A 25,039-nucleotide genomic window follows, 5' to 3' on the forward strand; every position below is an offset into this window, starting at 1 on the left:
ATAGTTTTTGAGAAAATTATGGTTTTGAAATCTAGTAGCATATAGTGATCAGCAATATTTTCTTGTGACTGGATTGCTTTTTGTATCCCCCTAGCGCTACATACATGTGTTTGTTTCTTCAAAAGTTAAGTGATTGTAACATCATTTAAACATTTAATGACAGTGAGATTGTTCCAACATCACTGGTTATTTGTGATGAAGATTAGCATAGTCAGATCAGAATTGGGTTAATTGGAGCTTGTCACAAAGGAAGGGACAAAATATTCTGATCAATGCAGGCATCCCTCAGAGGCACTGCAGGGCCCGTTCCATAGCACCACACCTAAGGGAAATTGCAATAAATCAAGTGACATAAAAATTTTCATTCCCTAGTAGATAGAAAAATTATGTTTACAACATATTATATTCAAAGTGTATGATAATATTATGTTTAAAAACAATGCATGTGTCTTAATTAAAAAATAGAGGCACATGTAAACTTAACATGTGGAGGGCTGAGGCAGAAGGTTCATGAATTTGGGGCCAACCTGGGCTACATAGCGAATACAAGTCCAGCCTGAAGTACATCGCAAGACCCTATCTCAAGAATAAAAGCAAAACAATTAAAGATGCATATCTGTATTTATTCTCCCTAAAAGTAATGGAGATTATTTTTTTGTAATGGAGATTATAAATGGATAAATTTCAAAAAAAAGTTAAATATCCCTTTTTTATGCTTATAGGACATATTATGCCTATTTAATGGGAAAAAAAGGTTTTAAAGATTTTTTTTTGTGTGTGCTATCAGTTTTGCCCAGAATACATTCTGTTATTTAAGAAAGGAAACCAGGTTCAATTCAAATGTATTTTAGTTTTACTACACAAATTTTAAAAATAATTTATTTTTGTCTGTTTCCCCTACCTGCTTTTTATGGGGGGGGGATCTGTCTCAATTTTTTTGGATTGTAGTTCACATATTTTCAATCTTTCTTGTTTAATAATACAATCTCAGTGCTATTAATTTTCCTTGGTATCTCCTTGGCCACAGCTCCTGCATTTCATATGCTCTGTTCTTATTGTCATAATTTCAAAAATAGGCTGTACTTGTAATTTTTATTTCTTCTTTGTCTCAAGAGTTATTTAAGAGAGTCAGACATTCTAGTTCTTTAAAAAATTCTTCTGTGATGAATTTCTGGGTGCATTACATGGTGTCTAGAGAATGTGAAATTGCAATCTGCATGATTTCTACTTTTTGGAAAATGGTAAGATTTTCTTTACTAACTAATATATAATCTTGTTACTGTTCCATAGCACTTGAAAAGAATATGTGTTTTCTGAGTATATTTTAGGATGGACATACAGCTATTAAATCAAGCATGTTAATGTGTTACACAAGGGATCTGTATGCCTTTATCCTCGCTGCCCAAGTACACAGGTGTGCCTAATCCACTTGAACTGCCAAGGCTGGAAGGCATTACCTCAATAACTCCCACTACCGCTATAGCCTTGGCAATTGCTTCAAGTATCTGCAACCAAGTTTTACTCTCTCTTTGTTTCATCTGTAGAATTAATGAGCAATCTTTATTCATCTTCAGTTGTGCTCTCTCAATATGTAGGAAGGAAGTATGTTACAAAGCAGATTAAGGCTTTATTTCGCTTAGTTGGGGCCAACTGGCATTGCAGTTCAGGAAATTTAGCTCATTTCTTAATACTAGTTCCATCTTGGTTATCGCTATGATGTTGTGAGTTTTCATTTTTTCCTCCATGCTTTATTTATTTATTGTTTCGATAGGAGTCTATGGAAAATTTCTTTCATGTAGCTCCACTGAATACAGACTCTGTAATCACTGGAAACTGTTCTAAATGATGCGTGTTACTCTTTCTCATCTCAAAAAAATCCAAACCTGCCACATGACTTCTTAAGCAAATGGAGTATGATGAGAACAGACATGTGCCACTGTAAAGTCCCATTCCATAATCTGCTCTTTTTCTTTTCTTTTCCTTTTCCTTTTTTTTTTTTTTTTTTTGGAGGAACCAGGGATTGAGCTCAGGCCCTTGTGCTTGCTAGGGAAGCACTTATTCCACTGAGCCATCTCCCTGGCCCCTCTTTTTCTTTTCTTGGCTCACAGAAAACATGTCATGAAAGGCGTCAGCTCTTTCTGCATCTCACAAATGGTGCCGATAAGTAGCACCATAGGCAAGGCTCGGCGATAGCTGATGAATATTCACATCCACTATGTAGCTGGCCTGCTAAGCATTCGGGTTAGAATCAAGATTCAAACCATGTATGACCCTGTTCTCCAGATACTTAAAGAAAGTTGAAAAAGTCTGCATGAAGTTCTGGGAGCTACCATTTTTATAGAGCTCAATAATACTTGTTAGTTTTCTTAACATACAATTTTTTATTTTTTTTGGTTAGGTCTTTAAAGTTTATTTTGGGGCCAGGGAGATAGCTCAGTGGAATAAACACTTCCCTGGCAAGCGCAAGGGCCTGAGTTCAATTCCAGGTTCCACAAAATAAATAAATAAATAAAATTAAAATTAAAATTTATTTTGTACTTTGTTATTATGAATGACGATTGAGTGTCCCTTACCCAGCATACTGGAGACCAGATGTGTTTAGATTTCAGAATTGGTTTTGGATTTTAAAATATTTAAATAAAACTTAGCAATGTAGCATTCTTCATTGGAAAATCTGAAGTCTGAAATATTTTGAGGGTCATGCCAGTGCTCAAAAAGCTTTAGATTTTAATTTCTAAAAATATTTTATTCACTTATTTGTTTGATATGGGGTCTTGCTATTCAGCTTAGACTCGTAGTGATCCTCCTGTCTCAGCCTCCCTAGTGCTGGGATTACAGGCATACTCTTTCAGTGGCTGGCATGGCATGTGGCACTGGGGATTGGACTTTGGTCTTTGTGCTTGCCAGGCAGGCACTTAGACCGCTGAAATATATCCACAGCCCTGTTTTAGGTCTTAGAGCATTTTAGCTTTTGGAATTTCAGACTAGGGAAGCCCAATCTGTGAAAGTTTACATTATATTATCTAAACACTCATGGTTGGTATATGGGAACTCTCCAGATATTGGCATTTATATATGTTACCTGCATGTTGTATTAAATTCTTACTTCTTAGAATGATGTAGGTATCCATTTTAGGTGAATAATCATATTTGTAATAATAATTTGCTTCTTTTTTTCAAAGACTATAGCTAATTTGTGCTTTACACCTCACTTATCTGGCCAGATTTTCATAAAACTGTTAAGTGATAGTGGTAATGGTGGACTGTTGCCTTTTTCCCAGCTTTATAAGAAACTGATTTTTCTTTGAGTCTTAATATTTATTTATAGTTTTTGCCATATTGATATCATTTGGGTTTGCCTTTTAAAAATTTTATTCTGAATGTGTGTAACACATTCATAAATACCTTTTTAGTGACTATTGAGCTTATTGTATGCTTATCTATGGTATATTTTGTTATTAGACTTCCTAATGTTCAGCATCCCATAGATAACTGTAGCGGATGATCTTTTCATATACAATTTTACCCTCTCAGCTGCTATTTCTCTCAGCATTTTAGAATTTGTGTTTATAATTGGTTTGCTGTGTAGTAGATACTCTGTGGCTACTATCTTTATGAGATTTTGGTATTAAGGTTAGTCATATAACAGTTTAAGTTTTATTTATTTATTATTTTTTACTATTTAGGAACAGTTTATATTGTGTGGAGATTATCTGTTCCATGAAAGCTTGAGCAGACTGGGTAATAAAACTGTCTGGGTGAACATTTCTTCTGGAGGTAATGCTTTAGTAACTTTCTGAACTTATTTGCTGGTTTTATTTTTCAGATATGTATTTAGCCAGTCAACTCTGCCTTGGCTCATTTGAGGTAGGACTCAGTTCAGATTCTAGGCCATGGAAGAGTCTATCTCCTGACTAGACTAGCTCTTTAGCTAAATTTTTGTTTTAGAATAATAGCATTGGCCATGAATAAAAATTTTAAGTTAATTATTTGTTAAATATCTGTAGGATAGAAAGATGATGCTTCACTAGAGTGTACGTCTGGTTTTGTTTCTGCTTATTGATGCATATTTATATACATGCAATAATTTGATTTGATATTTGCTTCCCTTGTAACACCCATCCAGAAATGGGATTGGTCACAGTGGGGCAGACCGGGATCACTCAAAGACTTTTAATCATTGAGACTGGTTTTTATAGATCAAAAACAACCTGGAAGTGGTGAGTAGCAAAACTGGCACAGGGTGGTATATTTTCAACAGTCCCCTTGTTCTAAGTTCAGGGAGCTGGGAAAGGGGTGTTCTGGCTGCCCCAAAAATACTCCTTATGGGCTGGGGAGTTAGGGAAGTGGCATAAGCCCCTGCCTGACAAGCGTCTGCCTTGTGGCAAACGCAAGGTCCTGAGTTTGATCCCTGGTACAAAATAATAACAATAATAATAATGGTAATAATAATAATTATTATTATTGTTATATTATTATTATTGTTATTATTATCATCTTCTGAAGGCTCAAGGCTTATAAAATAGCTATTTTGGCCAAAGCTGTACAATAATAATAATAATAATTATTATTATTATATTCCCTATGCAGGAAGAAATGACTGCCACTGTTACTAATGTTAAATACTTGCGTGTATTTGTTTCCTGGAGCTGCTATAACAAAGTAACACATACTGGATGACTTACAGCAACAGAAATTTATTGTCTTGTACTTCTGGAGGTTAGAAGTGGGAGATCGAGGCATGGGCAGAGTCAGCTCCTTCTGCGAGCTGTGAGGGAGGACTTCCCTCATGCCTCTGCTCCGGCTTCGGGCTAGTGTACTGGCTGACTTCGGCACTCCTTGGCCTGTAGATGCGCAGTTTACCTTCACTAGGCCTTCCCTTTGCATTTCTTCAGCAGCTTACTTCCGTGAATTTCTGGAATCGTGTGAAAAATCTCCCCTTTTTATAAAGCACAGCAATTATACTGGATTGGAGTCCATCCTAACAGCTTTTTCCTGACCTCATTAGCTCTATGAAGGCTTTATTTGCAAATAAAGTCACCTTCCAAGGTACTGTTCTGAAGACAAACACCTTTTGAGGAGACACTATTTAGTTCATAGACTGCTGATAGAAGTTAAGTCAGAATGGCTTTTCCTGTGTGGCTGGGGCTAACGACAACCTTTGTGTCTTGCCACAAACATAAGTGGGTAAGCTACAAACTTTCTTAATCTACCCCATCCTAGTTTGTAGACATTTCTTTCAAGTTCCATTGACAGGTTGTTTCAATCTTCTCAATATTAAGGTTTTGGGAAATAATCAGCTTTAGTGCTTCCACTGACTTCCGTGATATTTTACTGTGATGAAGAGATAGCTTGTCACGAGCCACACTAGCTAGTTTAACCCAAAAGTTGAGTATCTCCTGGCTGTTTTTATGACCTTTATTCCCCCAGCAATGGGGGTTGAATCCACTTAGTTATATATTCCCAGCACTTTTTATTTTTTTATTTCCTGACAGATTCTTGTTAAGTTGCTCAGGCTGGTTTAAAATTCGCAATCCTCTCTACTCAGCCTCCCATGTAGTTCACGTTGCAGGGGCAGTCTACTGTGTTTACATTTCTGCCTTCTACTTCCTCCCTGAGTCAGTGTCAGCAGGATTCCCTTACTTTGGGGTGCTGGGTGTGGTAGAGCATAAATCTATGTGGGGACTGATTCCCAAAGATCGCAAATGACCAGACTTCGTGGAAGATCTTTTGTGGGCTTGGAACTTCTCACACATTTGTGGTGTCATACCAATGGGCTCTGTGTAGCCTCTTTAGGGATCCCCATCTGTCTTTATTGCTCACAACTTTATTATCTTCTGAAGGCTCAAGGCTTATAAAATAGCTATTTTGGCCAAAGCTGTACAATAAAGAATCATATTTGACTCTCACATTTCACCTCTTCTCTTGCTAGTTAAATAATATGACATTTTCAATTTGGAATCTTCAAGTTTAGCTTACATTTTTGGCTTTTACTAATTTTATCAAGGTCTTACTAGGATGCCTGTCAGTTTCCAAAGTGCTTTGATATGATCTCATCTTATTCTCACAACTAGTTGCTTTTTCTGTTCATTTTTCATGGCGATAACTCACAGAAGTTACTTGGAGGCATGGGGGCGACTTGGCCAAAGTTGCCCAGATAGCAGTAGAGCCAGGACTCCAACTCAGGTCTGCTGACTCTCAGCCCCGCTCCTTTCCATGAGGTCATTCTGCTCTCCTGCTACCTCATGGTCCGGCCAAGGCTCGGCGTCCACCCAAGTTCTCAAAATACCACTGCCTCCTCCCCAGAGCTTTTCTAGATTAAGCAGAAGATAATAACGGACAGCTTTCCATTATATTGTTCTGTCTGTCTAGAACAGGGGCTGGCAAATGATTGGCTGCTTGGCCTGCTTTTGCTGGTTTAGGAGAATTTCTACATTTTTAAAGCACAAGTACATTTTGATAGTGAAGTACATGGCCCTCACAAATGTAACTATTTAGTATATGGCCTTTTGGAGAAGAAGTTTGCTAGTCCCTTGTAGAAGAATACACCTCCTGACACCTACTGTCATCTTCACTTGCCATCTGCTGTGATCTGAAATCATAGGATTTCTATGTTGAGACTTAAGCCTTACTGTGATAGCTCTGAGTGGTGGGACCTCTCGGTAAGTGGATGTAGTCATAAGGGCTCTGCTCTGACAAACGGATTACAGCCTTAACAGACTGAGAAGAAGCAGTTGAAGCACATTTGCCCTTATCCTTTCTGTCATGTGAGAACCAAACAATAGGATGCTGTTGTGGGAGCACAGAGCATCTTGCTGAATACTGAACCTGCTGCCTCCTGGTCTTTGACTTGTGATTTTTTTCTTTCACCCTCTCTCAGGCACTAAGGAATAGGAATAAACTATTCCATAAAGTCTATTTAGAAAGTGAGAGAAAACCTTAGGAGCAGATGTTAGTTTTTATCAGATGCCCAGTGAATAGTATATACAATAAATACAAACAAAAATTGAAGGCAAGAGATTCTTGAGGGCCAGCTGGTAAAAGAGTGCATTTTTTCGGCTTACTGCCAACTTCAGTAATTAGCACAGGTGCCAAACATTATTTGTGAACTAATTAAAGAAGCCTCAACTACCCAAGGAAGTTCTTGGTTAGGAAATGGGAATTTAGCTGTGCTGAGATTTGAAGAAGGGGTAAGATTTGAAGAAACAAATGAGTGAAAACTTTACTTTGAATAGGTAGGATAATATAAGAAGATATAACTCTGTACACATTCTTACTTGAACATGTACTATCATTAAAATAAAAATAAATTAGCTATTGGTGTATCCTTTCTTCTTTCTACGTTGCTGGAGCCTTATGCATGCTAAGCACGTTCTCCATCGCTGAGCTTTACCTCCAGCCCAGCATATTCAATTTTGAGCCAGCACAAATGGCAGATCTATGATGGGAGGGACTTGCTTTGCATCATGTGACCCCACTGCTTAGGAAAATACCTGTAGCATAACAGGGTGACCCTCTGTAAACAGAAATAATGGTATAGAGGTCTGTCAAGCAGATTAGGGCCTTAGAGTGGGGGAATCTTCAAGGTTACCTTAATTTCCTAAAAATGTATCCTAACCTTAGGATACATTAAATGTATCCTGACCCCTATCCTAGGCTGAGGGGTCAACAAATTATGGCCAATGAGCCAAATCCACATATTTGCATGTTTTTGTTGTCTAATTGCAGAGGTGAGCAGCCATACCAGAAATGACTTAGGACACTTTGCCTACAAAACTGAAACCATTTGCTATTTGCTCCCTGTACAAAATGTGCCAACCTGTGCCATGGTTGGAGGAGCATGATGTGGATATTTTAACACTTTTATCAGGTTGGTGCTAGATTTCAGTGGATTGGAAGAGTGACAGATAAATTACTGATGTCCTCACAAATTTACTAATGTCCTCAAGTACAACTCCTTTTCTGTTGCAGACTTTGTGCGACTCCTTGTCCTGGCTCAGAATTCTCAGGGTCACCTTCAAAGAGGACTTTGAGCCTCTAGAAATAATGTGAGACATTGCTGGTGTCTAAATAGCTCCCTCACATCTTGCACATTTGCTAACGTGTTAGAAAATGATTTTGCCAGAGATTTTCTAGTTTTCTTTATTGCTTACCACTTCTTTTGAAGGCTCATAGTTTATAAGATGGGATGGTTTTGCATAAGAAAGAATTATTTATATTTTGACTGCCTGTTTTGCTCCCAGTTCTCATTATAGCTGTGTTACTCAGTTTTCTGTTACTGTAGGAGAATACCTGGTACAATCAGCTTAAAAAAAAGGATTTATTTTGGATTACAGATTTGGAGAAGTCAGGCTGTGATCTGTGGGCCTTGTAGTTTTTGGACTAATGGTGAGGCAGCATATTGTGGTGGGAAGAAACTGCTCATTTCGTGGGAGCTAGTAACTAAGTGAGGTAGAGAGACTGGTGTCCCACTGTCTCCGCTGATCACATGCTCCATGCCTGAAAACTTCCCAATAGGCCCCACTTAAAGGTTTTCACCTCCTCTACGTAGTGCCAAACTGAGCACCATGCTGTTAGCACATGGACGTTTGGGAAATGTAGATTCCAGAGCCCCATAATAGCAGCAGCTGAGGAAAATGGCATTTTGAAACTTGAAACTTAATGTTTAGTTTACATTTTCAGCTTTTCCAATTTTATCACTAAACATTCACTAAGGCAGCATCTTAGGCAATGTTCTGATTAACCACTCACTGGTCATTCTTTAATCCTAGAGAGCAGTTCAAAGGAAGAGTTGGTAGAGATTGTAGAGAAAAATGGCTAGGCTTAGTAAAACTGACCTTTTGGGTCCAGGTATATCGTGTTTGTGTAACTTCTCCTGCTCAGCTATACCTGTAAATATGCTTTATTTATCTTCTTATATTATTTTTATTACATAATATTCTCCAGACACACTAATAACTTTTGGGACCCTTATGTTTTCTGTCATTGTTGGGACAAAATATTTGACATGTGGAATTAAGGAAGGAAAGGTTTATTTAGCTTACAATTTGTGTAGGTTTCAGACCATGCTTGGCTGGCTGTAAGGCAAAATGGCACATGGCAGAGGGCAGCAGCGCATGGTGGTAAAAAACAGCAAAAGCAACAGGAGCAAAAGGGAGGAACAGTAGAGAACAAACCTCTTTCCCTCCCTTATATTATACCCAGGCTACCATTGGAACATGAATAAATCAAAAACTCTAGAAGCCTGTCCCATGAGTGTAGGAGGCTTTGGGGAACCTCTAGACACAAACCATAACACTAACATCACTTAAGGTAATTTCAGGGCCTTTGGTGAAAAACAAGTTCATAGAATTCGTAGTCAAATATGTGTGAATTCACCAAGTGAATACCTTACTCTGTAGGTCAGAGTTGCATCTGAGACTACTTATTATCCCATGAAGATGATAAATCATCATTGCATAAAAACTGATTTTTATTGATAACACAGAGAAATTTCATATTTTGAATCTCGTCTTTCCCTCATTTCTACCTTCCTAGAATACTGTGATTAATATGATATTTTCTCCTCCTTTCTCACATTTCTAAAATTGGAACAATTTGATTACTTTTGCTGGACTTTCCTTCAACCTTCAGGAGTTTTGACTTGATCACTCAAGCATGACAGAAACTTGGGCTGCAATCAGGATACAGGTAGTAGCAGAGAGGAAGCTGATCCCATTCTAACTCTAGGATCTTGAGTGAGCAGGAAGTGAGCTGAATTTACTCTTTTGCACAGACCTGAGGATTCTACTGGCAGACACAGGGAGATGACACTAATTCTACTGTGTGTTAGGGCCATATACAGTTGGTAGGCTGATGTGCAGCCAACAATTGGACTGGATTAAAGGAAAAGAAAAAAAAAACCCAACAACAATAAAAACACCTGGAGGCCTGAAAGGAAACTCACTACTCTTCAGCCAAGAAGCATTTAAATCTTGAGTTGAAGCTTAGCAAACGAATATGGCGGGTGCTGGGTAAAACTCTGACACCAACAACTTATTTTTCTTTTAAGCAACTAGTATATTCTATATCCTTGGGACATAGTAGAACATTAGTGGTTGGTGTTGCAGCCAGGGTTTATGAGGTAATAAATTTAACATAGGACACATAATTTACAAAATTATTTTATAATATTTACCCAAAGAGTCAAATGCAGGAGAGTATTGGAGATCTGTCCACACACTAGAGACCTAAAGAATCCAGGTAAGGGCTTGGATCCCATGGCAATGTCCTGCAGGAGTGCAGCTGAAGACCTAGAGCCCCTGGCTTTATCCTCCATGAGTCCAGCTGGAGGACATGAGCACACGGCAATGTCTCATGCAAGTCTGTATCAAGGACCTGAACTTGGAAGACCTAAAGGTCAGTGGTGGAAGCTAGAAAGTCTGCAGAGTGGGATAAAGGATCTGTGATAGCAGGCTGAGGGACCTGCACTGGACCCTGGAGTCAACACTCAAGGTGAAGACAAGAGCTCCCCCACAAAAGAATCACAGCCTCAGCAGCAGCAAGAACCTGAACTCTTCCAGAGATAAGAACACCTGAGTTCCTATCAGGAAAACCAGTGTGGCAAACTTCTCCAGGAGAATCAGGAACTCACCATCTTCCCCTCTATTTCTGCTGTTATGCTGTTGGTAACATTGCTCAGGTGGGCCTTCCATGCCCAGAATCACATTGATTTTGTTCAGGTGGGGGTCAAAGTTGACCATTAATCTACTACACTTGGAAAAGATATTTGTATAAAAAGAAAATCTTTCCAATATGGCGCAACATCTTTGCTATCTTTCTACCATTGCCTTAACATGAACACAAGTAATGCATTCTATTGAGTGAAAGTACACAATAGAAGTGGGTCTGGTGTGCACAGCTCTCTGCAGATGAGCTGCCAGAGTAGTCTCACTTTCCATGTTTTAATGGATCTCATTTTGCACTTGACTCACTCCTTGCCTCCACTTTCTTCTTCAGAGCCTGGAAAAGAAGTCCTATTTTCCTGTTCCTTTTTGGCATGGTTCCTTCTATCCCATCCCTTGTTCCCTCTCACAAATCTCCCACAATAAGTACTAAGGTAAGTTTTATTAACAAATTATGTATGGATTTGATATTCTTCTTTGGACACATGTAATTCAAAACAGAATATATAGGCATAAACAAATACACATAATATATTACAGTGTTAGAATTTCTTTTATTGGTAGTATTGGGGATGGTTTACGGCCTGGTACCCTTTGAAGTTTAATAACTTTAAGATACTTTTAAGACACTATTCTGCATCTTAACTGTTTTCTCTGAATCATTCCTTCTTAATTCCCTGGTTTCTCTTCAGACCATATAAACTTTTTCACTTTTTTTGAATTATGCTTTCTAACTCTAAACCTAACCTAAATTCTAACCCTAACCTTAACCCTACCTTAACCCTCAGTGATGAAATCAACAGAATGAGTCTAATTTATTCTTTAGTGGTTGTGTTTCATGGTGTAGATAATGTGCACACATTAAAGTGTACATACTGTATAGATTCTATGAACATCTGCAGTGTAGAAAATATGCATGCATTCATTTATTGTAGCAACATTTAGAGGAAAAATGGAAAGAGTGTATGCAGGTAAATAGAAAATGAGTACTTTCTATTTTTTCTATTTAGCCGCATGCAGTTTGTTTCCATTTTTCTCAAACACTGCTGCAATAAATTTTTGTGTGCATATTGTTTTATATGATGTTTAATGTAATGATAAATTAAAGTATTTTTCTCCTTGAAGCTGGGTGTCAGGGACAGATGTGAACTCTAATGAAACTCTAAACTCACTTCAGCTAAACTCACTTTAGCTAAACTCATTTTAGCTTGCTTAACGTAAAATAAACTACCAACTGAGGCTCCTAATTCTTACCTCAACTCTTCCTCTCAGTAGGATTGGTACTTTACATTAAGAAACTATGTTAATTTTTCTCATTTGTTCATCCATTTGCCCACTCACTCACCATTCTTTCATCCACCCATGCATCTAGCAATCCACAAATACATTTAAGCATGAGTTGAACATCCCCTATGAAACTAACACTGTTTTAAGAACATACAGTTAGGAAGCAGGCCACATGTACAGGAATAGCTGTTAATAGTAACAGCTGGCAAGATAGTGGATTGAGACACAGAGCGCTGACCAGGACCCTTTTTTTTTTTCTTGTGCTTGCTTCTTATTCATTCTATGCCTATGATCTTCTAAGACTATGAAGATCTCAGCTCACCGTTCTAGACCTCAGTTTCTTCATCTGCAAAATGAGTGGACCTGGCTCAGAACTGAAACATCAGGACGCCAGTAAGCGAAATCTACTTGTCTTAGTTACTCTCCTCTCACTGCTGGGACAAATACCTGATATTCAAGCTTAGAGAAGGAAAGATTTATTTAGCTCACAGTTACTGGAGGTTTCATAGTTTAAAACAGCCTGAATTACAAAGACCTGGAGACACTACTGTCCCGCGCTACAGGGTCTGAAAGAGAGGCTGGGGTGCCGCCTTGTCCAGGATGATCTGCTCCATACTTCTGAGAGGCCACCAGGCCTGGTGGAGGGGTAGAGAAAGGCAGGCTGTCAGTTCAGGTTTGCGCCTCTCTGGCCCCGCCCCTCAAGCCCTGCCTTGGTCCTCTGGCCCTGCCCCTCAAGCCATGTGCTGCTCCTCAATCACTACTGCCCAGTGATTACATGAGGCTTTGGGGGACAACTAGATACAAACCATAACACTACTTCGTGGTCCTTTTGTCTGCCCAGTGAAGGCAGACAAAAATCCAACACTTACATATCAGTATTTTTTAATAGAACTTTGGACTTGGGCATTTTATTAATAAACTATGAGGAGATCTGTTAACACTTGTTTCTATACCAGTTCTACAAATAAAGATTGTCGAAATCTGGGTGGTGCTTGTCTTCTTCAGACAAGAAACTCACTCCCCACATTACCATATTCCTCACCATTCTCTAAAGTCTGCCCAAGGGAGCTGCAGTGGCCAATTAGCACTGTTCTGACCAGCATGATTGATTTTCTCGGGTAGATAGAAAACTGTTTGTATCTATGCTAAAGGTGGAGCACTGAAAAGTTGGAGTGAGAGATTACATGTTTGGAGAAGAATCGAAGCCATTACACAGGGAGAAATAAAGCGAGGGATGCCCCTAGATGTTTCCTACGCAAACGGGAGCTCTCTGTGGAAACTGCACCTGGAGGTCCAAGTGCTGGGTCAGGGCTTCCAGGCTCTTGAGGGAGAGCCCCACCCTCCCCACCCCATGAGCCTTGTCACTGTGTGTTAGACACAGCATGTCAAGCCACACCAGAGGAGAGCGGGTTTAGAGCCAGCTCTGCAGAGGGGGGAAAAAGACAGAAGGACAACAGACCCTGCTATTCAAAGAAACTTCTCTGCCCCTGCACAAACTGTGTTGGAACGCTTACAGTCTCTGATTTCTATATGGTTTGGGAGCATCATTTTAATCAAAAGAAATAAAGGAAACACTGCAAAGTCTTCAAATGCTAAACACAATGAGCTGGCAATGGAAGATGCAGTTAAGTCATTCCAATAAAATGCCAGGCTTGGAATAACAACATCTGTTCCTGCAGGGCAGTGAGCAGAGAATTAAAAACAAGAAAGAAACCTTAGATTTTAATGCAAATGGATTTACTGACTGGAGACTTGAGACTCCTGTCCGGCAGTGCAGAGGCACTGTCAGGAGTGTATCCGTGCCCTGCTGCAGCATGCACAGGGCTAGGCACTGCAGTGAGGGCATTGGAAACAGCCTCAGATGTCTGCAGTTGACAATTTGTGTTCAGAAATACTTTGATGCATTGAAGTGCCATGGTCATTGATGGTAGAGTGTCCAACTCTAAAAGACTCTCTTTATCTTAATAGAGGGGTTCTAATGACCTCTGTAATTAGTGGTCCTATAAGGTTTGCCCCAGGTATGCATGGTGCACGTGGTTCTAAAGCTATTCTTTTCCTCATATGCTTTCAATCAGGCCCATACAAGAGAAATCTTGAATTGGGTCTTAATCATTTACGATTAAGACCACCTGATTTCCCTCAATCGTATGGCAGGCATCTCTGCTTCCAAGAAATCTAAGGTTATAGAAATGATAAATTTGTAAGATTTTGCTACTGACCACTTTCCTAACCTCCATTTCCTAGCCTCATAGCTAACATTGCAACTTCAAACCCCAGGCATATCACCCTTTGGGCTAGACATTGGCTCCTCCCAAAACTTTACCCTCGAGTGCTTTGCCATATCCACAGATTATAAAGCAAGGATTGAACCAACCAAAGATTGAAAATATTAGAAAAGTTGTATCTTTGCTGAACATGTGCATTTTGTCTTGTCATCACTCCCCAAATAATGTAATACAGCAAATGTTTACACAGCATTTACATTGTCTTAGGTATTTCAGGTGATCGAGAGCTGTCTAAACTATAGGGCAGGATATGTACAGGTTGTGTGCAAACGCTATGTCATTTTATATCAAGATTTGAGCAGCTGTGGATTTTGGTATCTGTGGGGAGGGGGGTCTTCAAAGACACTGAGGTATGACTGTATTTCCCTTATAGATGGGCTGCTCTTCTCCTTTTTCTACTAACACTTGGCTATTCTTCCAGGATCACTAAAAGGTCACCTGCCTCCAGTGCACAGTTCATCTGAATTACATAGCTCTCCTCTGTCTCCCCACAGTGCTTGCTGTTTACACCTGTGAGAACACTGAATATACAGCAAGGTAGAAGGTGACTTCTTGCATTCTCTTACTATGGGAGATGCTACTTAGAATGAGTTGAATAAGTGCCATAGTTTCTTCAGCATTTATTGATTTTTTTGCTTTCCAGTATTTGGGGTGTGTGTGTGTATGTGTGTGTGTGTGTGTGCGTGTGTGTGTGTGTGTGTGTGTGTGTGTGTAGATACTGGAGAACCAGGTATCCTTTTGTCCTTTTTGCATTGGGAAGAAGAGGCCTTGTCCCAATCATCATGCTATCATGGGAATCCTGTGGCTGGCTGCAGCCTGCTCTGCAACAAGCAGCTCATTTACCTAGTTAGTCAAGGACCTTTCCTGATTCCATCTGAGAGTCATTAATCTTTCCTTTATTTTTCCTGTGAAAGGAGGCAACTCTAAATCCATTGTAACTCTCAATGTCTGAATTTTGAATCATTCTTCTTCTAATTGTCCCTTACCTTTTGCACCTAGTGCAGAGTTCTCGAAATTTTCATTGTGTACACTGGGAAGATTTCATATCTGCTGTACTGTCACTCAAAATAGCTTATGTTTTTCCAAGTGGTGAGATAAAAAGGCTGTAGTTCAATGGTGGAGCACTTGTCTAGCATGGGTTCAATTGTCAATATCAAGAGAGAAGAGAGGAGAAAAAAAAAGGCAAAGAAAAGAGAAGGGAAAGAATCTAATAGTTTCTGAAATCTAAGTTAAACATACTACAGGTGACTAACACACTTTTTTGAAAAAAATAGCAAAATTATGCATTATATTTAAAAATATTTCTATCATAAATGATTGAGGAAGATAGCTTTTACCAACTTTAAGAATATGTATTTAAATACATTTTTATATGGATTAAATTACTTGTACTTCATCTAATGATAAAGTTTCACTTTGTACCTCAATCAGGTAAATATTGCAAATTAGAAAAATGCAAAGATAAGAAGTAATCGTAGTTAAAGGACAGCTTTTTGTAAACAAACTTCTGAATTTTATGACAAGAGAAAGAATGAAGTCTCACAAGAAAGAAGTTTAACAGGAACTGGCTTCACATTTAAATTCTTCATAAGTTCAAGGTAAATACCTTGTAAATATTTTTATCCTGTACCATTATCTATATAATATGACAAAATGCATTATGTTTTCAAATCTTGTGCCAAGGTTTGGTAGCTTTTGGCATCAACCTAAATTCTATAATTTGACATTCTGTATTTTTTTTAGGAACAAAGTGCATCTGACAAAGCTATTTTCAGCTGCCACATGCTTTCTCCTGGACACCACCATCTCCCACCCTGAGAGGCTTCCTTCACCAGCCTCTTGGAAGAAAAATCTAAGGTTAGAGTACTTTTCCTTTTATACATTTATAAACTTTCTTTTTCTTTTCTTTTTTTAAAATATTTTTTAAAAAAATTTATTTATTTTGTGTGTGTGTGTGTGTGTGTGTGTGTGTGTGTGTGTGGCCAGCTCAGCCCACCAAGGGGCGGGGCTGGCTGGCATGTGGTGCTGGGGGATTGAACCCCAGTCCCTGTGCTTTGCTAAGCTTGTTTTAAGTAGGTGCTTTAGACCACTGAGCCATCTCACCAGCCCTAAGCTTTATTTTTCTTGACTGTTCTGGAAGTCAAAATTTACAGCACAGACTACTTCTTGCTCTTCTGCTTTTCATAACAATGCTCCTGTCCTTGAGGGAAACAAGAGTATAAGGAGAAGGAGGCACAAAGATGAGTACTTGGAGATGGAAACTCTCTCATGGATCACATTGTCTCATGCAATCCGTCTAATTGTCGCAGCAGGCGTGGAGTATCAACTAGTGGCATCAACTTGCACATTCAAGAATGCTGAGGTTCAGAGTGGCTCTGCACCCTGCCCAGGATCAACTTGTACTCTGATTTCCCCCAATACAAATCACATGAGCCAGCTGGCCAGTCGGAAACTTCAGAGGAAGCCTGTGCCTCTGCCTTCTGTGTCCTTTTCTCCCTTCTACTTCACTGCAGAAATGAAAGGAACAGGTGCACAGTTTCCTGGGAATGTTTCCTAGGAGCTTGCTCTTCAGGTACCCTATCCTAGGAGAAACATACTGAGGTCAAAAAGCTTGGGACAACACATATTTTCAAATACGAGCAACTGATAAAGCATATCACCTGAAAGATCAGGGAACCCAGACAAAGACCAGAAGTTTATTTCAAGGCAACACCAGCAAGTTACTGTAACGATGGTCCTGGCTGACTTGAGAGTCCAGTGAGGTTTCTGAGGCTGTTTATTTTAGGTGTTGGCCATCAATTCTTACCTAAAGGTCTTGTCTTGGTGGCCTTTTCTGTACTTCTGATTCTCCTATGTTTCTGAATCCTGCTATCACTGCTGCTTATGCCTTTCAAGAAAGCAAACTTGGATTTTGTTTGTTCAATTATCTAGCTTTTTAAAAAAATTTTCATTACACATTTTTCCAAGGCCCTAAATACAGTGTTTTAAAATAGTTTCTAGGATTCCTGGTGGTTATTAACTTGCACTGTGACTGTTCAGTCCGCCCAACCCCCCCATGTCTACATTTTCTCTAAGTTCTATTTTCAAACATTGAATAGTTATGCAATGAGTGTCTTTCCTATAGTATCTGATTCCATGAAGTGGCATAGACATATCTGCCTTTTGGGCATGCTGAGAAGGGCTAAGGTATAATTGAGATCCAAATGAGTTGGATGTGTGTTATTTTTTATTGTGGCAAAAGTGACACACACAACTGACCACATAAATCACTTTTAAGGGTGCAGTTTAGAGGTGTCAAGTTCATTCACGTTGGTGCACAACCACCACCAATGTCACTCTTCACAGTGTGATGTGTTTTCAAATGACTTGAGTTCTTGTGACAGCTAGGGAATGAATTAAACAAAATCGTATGTTAGCTGTAACAATTCCCATGGACTCTGTGGCTTATCCAGGAGGAATTTATGTCTCATAGTTCTGGAGGATGAGGAGCACAAGGTCAAGGTGTAGGAAAGGAAGGGTCTTTCTGGAAGCCTCTTTTGCCTTCTAGGTGGGTGGCATCTGGTGTACTCACAGAATCTCTTTTGTATGTATGCTTAGGAAAATACAGAGATTTCTCTGGTGTTTCTTCTTAGAGCACAAATCCCCTTAGATCAGGGCCCTCCCTTCCTTAGGGACCTCATCTAACCCTAATTACTGTTTTTTTTTTTTTTGTTTGTTTGTTTGTTTTTGAGACAGGGTCTTGCTAAGTGATTCAGCCTGGGTTTGAACTCACTTTGTAGACCAGGCGGGTCTCGAACTTGCAATGAACCTCCTGCCTCAACTTCCCAAATGCTGGGTTTACAGGCCCTAATTACTTTCTTACAGCTTCATTTCTAAATCTAATCACATTGAGAGACTGTAGGGCTACAACCTGTAAATTTTGGGGGTGTAGACACATGCAGTCTATAACTGATTTACTTCATCATGAAGGGCTCATGGGAAACAGGGACCAATAGGGGCCAAAGGGTACAGGGTCAAACTAAGGTTCCTTTCCACTCTAACATCCCCAGCCTCCTAAGGACAATTACTATTCCCAGATTTTGATGCATTGTTTGATAAGTGTGTGTGTGTGTGTGTGTGTGTGTGTGTGTGTGTGTGTGTGTGTTTGTGCATATGGACACATAGCAATTCATGAAAACTTTTACACAAGTAATGATTTATGCAAATAGTGGATCTATATACAACATTGTGTACTTGGTTTCACTTGCTGTATATTAGAACTCATTTCATATCAATACATAGACCCACTTCATTTTCTAAAACAGCTTCATAGTACTCCATTGTATGTTTGGACTAGAATTTATTTTATTGGCTCCTTTTATTGGTTGTTTTCTAAACCAGGAATCATTTCCTTCTTTGAAAGATGAAGGATTTTATTGTGTTTCTTGAAGTGCTTTCAGGAAATAGTAACAGTACCAGATACATAGTAGGCCTTCAACAATATTTGTTCCATGAAACACCAGCTGACTACATTATAAACCTGAGTGGGATGAATTGCTGGGACAAGGTGTATTTGTAGTTGTAATTGTGTTATCTCTTGCCATTTACTCTCCAAGACACTTACATGAGTTTGGATTTTTACCACTAGCATTGGAATTCTTCCACATGTGTGCGAGTACCTACAGTAACCCTCACATCAGCATGCAGGCCTCTGCCAAGTCTACACTGGCTTATCTGCTGGGGGGAAATGATATTGGTTGTTGTTGGCTTAGTAATTTCACATTGAATTTTAAAATCTAGAATATTTTAATCTAGCATATTTTTATCACAATTATTTTTAGATATTTCACCTTTTGGTTCTCATTGTTAAAACATTTTTTCCACTGTTTTTTCTCACTTGTGATTTTTTTATAGAAAACACTATTATTTACATATTTTCCTAATAAAATTTAGTTCTACAGGGCTGGGGAGATGGCTCAGTGCAATAAGTGCTTCCCTGGCAAGTGCAAGGGCCTGAGTTCAATCCCCGGTTCCGGAAAAAAAAAATTTAGTTCTAAAATGGATTATTTATTTATTTATTTATTTATTTATTTATTTGACAGAGTCTCACTCCATAGTTCAGACTCATAGTGATCCTCCTGTCTCAGCCTCTCCAGTGCTGGGATTATAGGCATGCGCTACAATGCTAGAGGTTTTGGGGCCAGCTCAGCGTGTACTACCTGGGCTCAAGCTTGGGTCTTTGTGCTTGCCAAGCAGGTGCTTGGATCACTGAGCTATCTCCTCAGCTCCTATTTTATGCTTTATAGGCGTACAGTCATATCATTTATAAATAATGAGATTACTTTATTCTTTCCAAGTTCTATACATTTTTCTCTCTATGTAATTAATTTCATTAGTGGCTCTATATGAAAATTAAATAACAAGAGTGATCCATCCTTAATTTATTCCATCTTTAGTGAGTTTTATAGTATTTCTCCCTTAGATGTGATATTGCCATGTGGTTGAATATAGACCTTCATCTATTTCTATTTCATTTCTGCTTGGTGAGGTCAAGATTGGATATTGAATATTAGCAGATGCCTTTACATATTTTGAATAAGTTCCTATGACTTTTTCATTAATGATCCATAATTAAGATCAAATATATATCTGTAATTAAGATCATATATATATATGTATATATATGTATATATATATATGTATTTTTTTTGGAGGAGGTAATAGGGTCACAGCAGTTAGTCTAGGCTGGTCCTGAATTCACTAGGTAGCCCAGGCTGACTTAGAACTCATGACAGTCTACTTGTCTCAACCTCGTAAGTGCTGGAATTATAGACATGAGACACCATGTCTGGCTAAGATCAAATATATGTCAATTTTCTAATAGGACATTTTTTGATATTTCTGATTATAATTTATAATATCAGCCTAACTTGGAATTCAATTTTTAATATGTCATTGTATTCTAATATTTTACATAAACTTTTCACATCAATATTTACAAGTGAAGTTTATCTTTCTTAGTGATATTGAACTCTCAAATGTTCAGCTTTATAAAAAGAACTAGAAGTATTACCTACTTTTTTTTATGTCTTGAGCAGTTAAAATAGAATGACATTAAACCTTAAAAGTTTTACCACATGGGTTGGTGAGATAGTTCAGCAGACTAAAGCTCCTGCTTAGATAAGCTGATGCAAGTGCAGGTCCCCAGTACCACATGCTGCATCAGTCCCGACCCCAGAGTGGGCTGAGCTGCCCACAGAGTCTCAGTGTAGTGGTGTATGCCTATAATCCCAGCACTGGGGAGGCTGAGAACAGGAGGCTCACTATGAATCCAAGCTGTGTCATGAGACCCTGTAACAACCAAATACATAAAAAAAAGTTTTGTCACAGTTATCCTGTGACATTATCTGGGTTACTTTGTTAAGAAATCATGAATTACTTATTAACTACATCTGTGTTTTTTAGTATAATTTCTCTGATTTGATTTCTTTTCAGACAGAGAAATCATATAATTGAATCCTATTACCTCAGTTTAGAGACCTGTAGTTGTTTATAGCCTTGGCCCCGAATGCTCTGGGCAGTTAGAGCACCTTTCCTGTCTCACTACACTTTCCTGATGTAATGTCCTTGCCTGAGTTACCTAGCTTTCACCAACCTGCCTTACATGGCCACCTGCTTTGCTTCCTCTTCTACCTCTTTTGGAGTCCTAATTGACATTCATACTTTTCTATTAAAACATTAAATCCATCAACCTTTCAAATATATTTCTATAGTGTTGACCAAAGTGTAGTACAGGACTCTCTCTCTCTCTCTCTCTCTCTCTCTCTTTGGTTTAAAAGTAAAAAATACAGCAGTTTTTATTTCAAAATAATGCTTAATGATTAGACAGACATTTATAATAGATGATTAGAATTGCTGGTCAGATAGGAAATCATGTATATTTGGAGGAGAACATGGTTAATCAGAATCATTTTAGTAATGGCTGACATTACAAGGAAGGGCATATACTTTTCCTTTATTTTTTTTCCATAATTTTATTGAGAAACAAATAGCAATGAGACAGTTTCAAACCAAATTGGTAGGACAGTTTCAATAATTAACACATTGCATACATTCTTCCTAGTGGTTAATTGCTGTACGAGATGCGGACTTGATATCCAATTTACAAACACCATTAGAACAAATCCCTCTATTCATTAAGAGAATGTAACTATATATCTGTCCTAACCACTTTGAATACACAGATACAAAATGGACATTGATCAGCTCAGTTCTTTAAGTGGCTGCTTCAACAAAGCAGTCTGGCTCAGGTTGCTGTGGTTCGATCCCCACAACTCCAGTCAGCCAAACCTGCCCTGAAGGCATTCGGAGCAAAACAAAAAAAAGGAGTCTCTTGTACATGAAATGTGAATTCCAAAACTCTTAATGCATGAATTTCTTTCTTCTTCTTTACAACTTCACTGAAGATTGATTCTTAGTGAAGAGCTGAGCAAGCTCAGCATACCATATTTTTCCTTTTAAGTCAGAACTTTCACTTTTTTTTTTTTTTTTTTTTTTTGCGGAACCAGGGATTGAACTCACGCCCTTGTACTTACCAGGCAAGTGCTTATTCTATTGAGCTATATCCCCATCCCCCCACCTTTTAAAATTCTACTCCATTTATTTATTTATTTATTTTGTGGTACCAGGGATGGAATTCAGGATCCTGCACTTGCCAAGCAAGTGCTTATTCTACTGAGCTATCTCCCCGGCCCCCACCTTTTTGTTTAGATAAAGCACTTAACATCTGTTTGACATATCAAACTGTCAGTATCACTATGCTTGTGCCTTTGCATCATTATGAAATGAAACAAAGATTCCTTGAACATAAGCTCTGCCGAGCTGCAGCTGCAGATCTAATGATGAACGTAGCTCCTGAGCGACTATGGCCAGGTAGCCACTGGACAGAGAGACTGTTCACATCTTGAGTGGGGCAGAGTGGGATGGCACGAGATTTCATCAATCCACTTGGCATTAAAATGTAGAAATTGTTTATTCCTAGAGTTTCCCATTTTAGCATTTTTCCAACTGTAGTTGATCATCATTGACCAAATGAGGCAGGAGTAGTATAGTTTATTGTTTTTAATTTTCTCTGCATTTGTGTTCATCCATTTAATTTCTTATTTTGCACATTTAAGTAGACTTCTTTTTCCTAATTAGAGTGAGTGGACTACACTTTAATTTTACTTTATTATTCAAGGAACCACCTCATGAAAATATGCTAATTTTACCTCTTAACCTTTTATTCTACTTCTCCTCACTCACTTTGCTAATACCTAGTTTTGCTTTCTCTAAATCGATTTTGCTGTTAATTTTCCTAGTTAACACATTCAGTTTTATTCTTTTTGCTTTCTAAATGTGAGCAGGAAGGCGGTGAATTTTCCTGTTCTGTTTACATTACACAGCAGGAGTTTTGATTGCAAGTGTTCGCATTGTTATTTCTTCTATGATCTATATTTTTAATTTTGGTGGCTCTTAGATCCAAGAGCTATTTAGAAAAAAATGTAGTTGTCTACTAATTATGACTTACTTTGTGGTGAAACAGACTGTGCTGTTGCCTGACCTCATATCTCATATCTGTTTTCTGTATTGCCTGTCTCAGTTAGTTTTCTCCCGTTGCTGGAACAAAATACCCAATACTGAAAATTAAAGGAGGAAAGGTTTATCAAGCTCATAGTTAGAGGAGGTTTCAGTCCATACTGGACTGGTTCAAAGCAGAGTGGCACATGGAAGCGGGCAGTTCATGGTGGCAGAAAGCAGCAAAGAGCCAAGGGAGGAGCAGTGGCTGCAGCAGCTAGCAAGCCTCTCTCCTCCTTATACTGTATTCGGGTTATGCATGCTAGGGTGGGAGTAGCACTCACGTCCATAATTCCAGCACTGGATCATGAATTAATCATAAACTCTAGAAGCCTGCCCCAGTGATTGCATGAGGCTCTGGGGAGACAACTAGACACAAACCATAACATTGCCCAATATAGTAGTTCACTACAAACTGACTTCAGAGAACAGTCACCGACTCACAGTTTTTGTGGGCCAGCATCCCAGGATTCCTTGCTCAGGGTCTCACCACTCTGTGAGCTGGGAAGAGATCATATGTCAAAGACAACTGACAATATGGCTGCTTTCTTCTACCAGGTCAACAGGAGGGATCTCCCTAACTTCAAGAAGAGACCAGCCAAGTCCACTCAGGATAATATATCTTTTAGTAATAGAATAAATTGACTTGAATCTTCATGACTTGAGCAAAGCCACTTTGATTACAGTATAACCTAATTGAACATAAATGTAACATAATAAAACATAGGATTATGGTATAAGCTAATCAAATATAAACACAAATGTAAACAAACATAAACATGGAAACCCATCATCTTTTTATGTTTTGTTGGTTAGAATTGGTCTCTGGTTCCCACCTGTTCCATTTCTTCCAAGGGGAAAGAATTATACAAGGGCATAACTCATTAGAGGCTGCTTGTGGTATGTCCACACCAAGCCACTTGGCCTTTCTCTGAGTCTACCTGTGGCTGTGGAGACAGCCGTGCATGTTCACACCTTTCCATTGCTGGTGTCTGCTGTGGTTTCTCTCTTCTCTGCTGAGGCTCCCCCAAGATTACAGGGAACTAAGGCCAGACAAATAGTGTTCCCAGGCAGCTGTCAATACATAAGACGGAAGTCAGTAGGTAAATACTGGCCCCCTTCCATGGGAAAGTTCTGAGGTACCATGTTCATGGATCCTCAGGCTCCTCAGCATAGTTCCAACTTCCTCTCTCCAACTATGTTTTTTGATTTTTCTCTCCTCCTTATGTTACTTTCTCCACATTGTCACATTTGTCTACTTGCCTTCCAAACAAGCTACTTGCTCCTAGATTCTTATCTTAGGTTCTGCTTTTAAGGAAATCCTGACTAAAACATGTGGCTTAATACTGTTTTCCATTTTATTATGTTTTCTTTTATTGTGAAATGATCCAAAGATGTACTACTTCAACACATCTTGGCATCTGAGAAGGACTTCCTCGCATGCTGGCTATTCTCTGGTATTTTTTGTGAATACAGCTATCTATTTTCTTTCTGCAGAATATGGAGTCTGACATAGAAATTTTGCTTGTGAAGTTTATTATTATGTTATTAGATGATCCATGTCCTTAGGAAATTTTTTTTGGGAGTGTTTCGAATGTTATATACTGAGATGATAAAGTCTCCTTTTACTAATGTGTTTCTCATCTTATTTCTGGGAGTCTTGGCTTTATGGTTTTGATGCACTCTTATTTGAAGTGCAGTTATTAATTGCTGAAATTATGGTGGATTCAGTCTTTGTAAACATCAAGGGGGTTTCATTGTTTTATTTAAAACTTTGTTCTGAATTCAGATTTGATTGATATTAAAATTATTGTTTGTGTTGCTTGATAACTTTGTTCCATCTTTATAATGAAATGCTTCTCTTTGCTTCAACCTGAGGTTCTTTTTAAAAGAATAAATAAAAGAATAAATTGACTTGAATCTTTATGACTTCAGCAAAGGCCCTTCACTTTGATTACAGTATGACCTAACTGAACATAAATGTAATATAATAAAACATAGGATTATAGTATAAACCTAATCAAATATAAACATAAATGTAGACAAACATAAACATGGAAATCCATCAGCCTTCTATGTTCTGTTGGTTAGAATTGGTCTGTAGTTCCACCCCTGTTCCATTTCTTCCAAGGGGAAGGAATTATACAATTATAATAGACTCTTATTGTATTTATATTTAGTTATATGAAGTGCATATTTAGCTTTAGC

The 25,039-nt window shown here is 38.5% G+C and overlaps 1 long non-coding RNA gene across 1 annotated transcript in view; it reads left to right on the forward strand.

Moving 5' to 3' along the window:
• LOC111813743 overlaps nucleotides 1-11,092 on the forward strand; it is a 57,414-nt gene extending 46,322 nt beyond the window's left edge. The window contains exons 2-4 of the long non-coding RNA XR_002818912.1: nucleotides 3,827-3,867; nucleotides 4,127-4,220; nucleotides 10,999-11,092. This is a non-coding gene — a long non-coding RNA (uncharacterized LOC111813743). The remainder of the gene's footprint in view (nucleotides 1-3,826; nucleotides 3,868-4,126; nucleotides 4,221-10,998) is intronic.
• Nucleotides 11,093-25,039: the final 13,947 nt, after the last annotated feature.

The sequence above is a fragment of the Octodon degus genome, unplaced genomic scaffold (assembly GCF_000260255.1).
Source record: "Octodon degus isolate 3935 unplaced genomic scaffold, OctDeg1.0 scaffold00219, whole genome shotgun sequence".
Lineage (NCBI taxonomy): Eukaryota > Metazoa > Chordata > Mammalia > Rodentia > Octodontidae > Octodon > Octodon degus.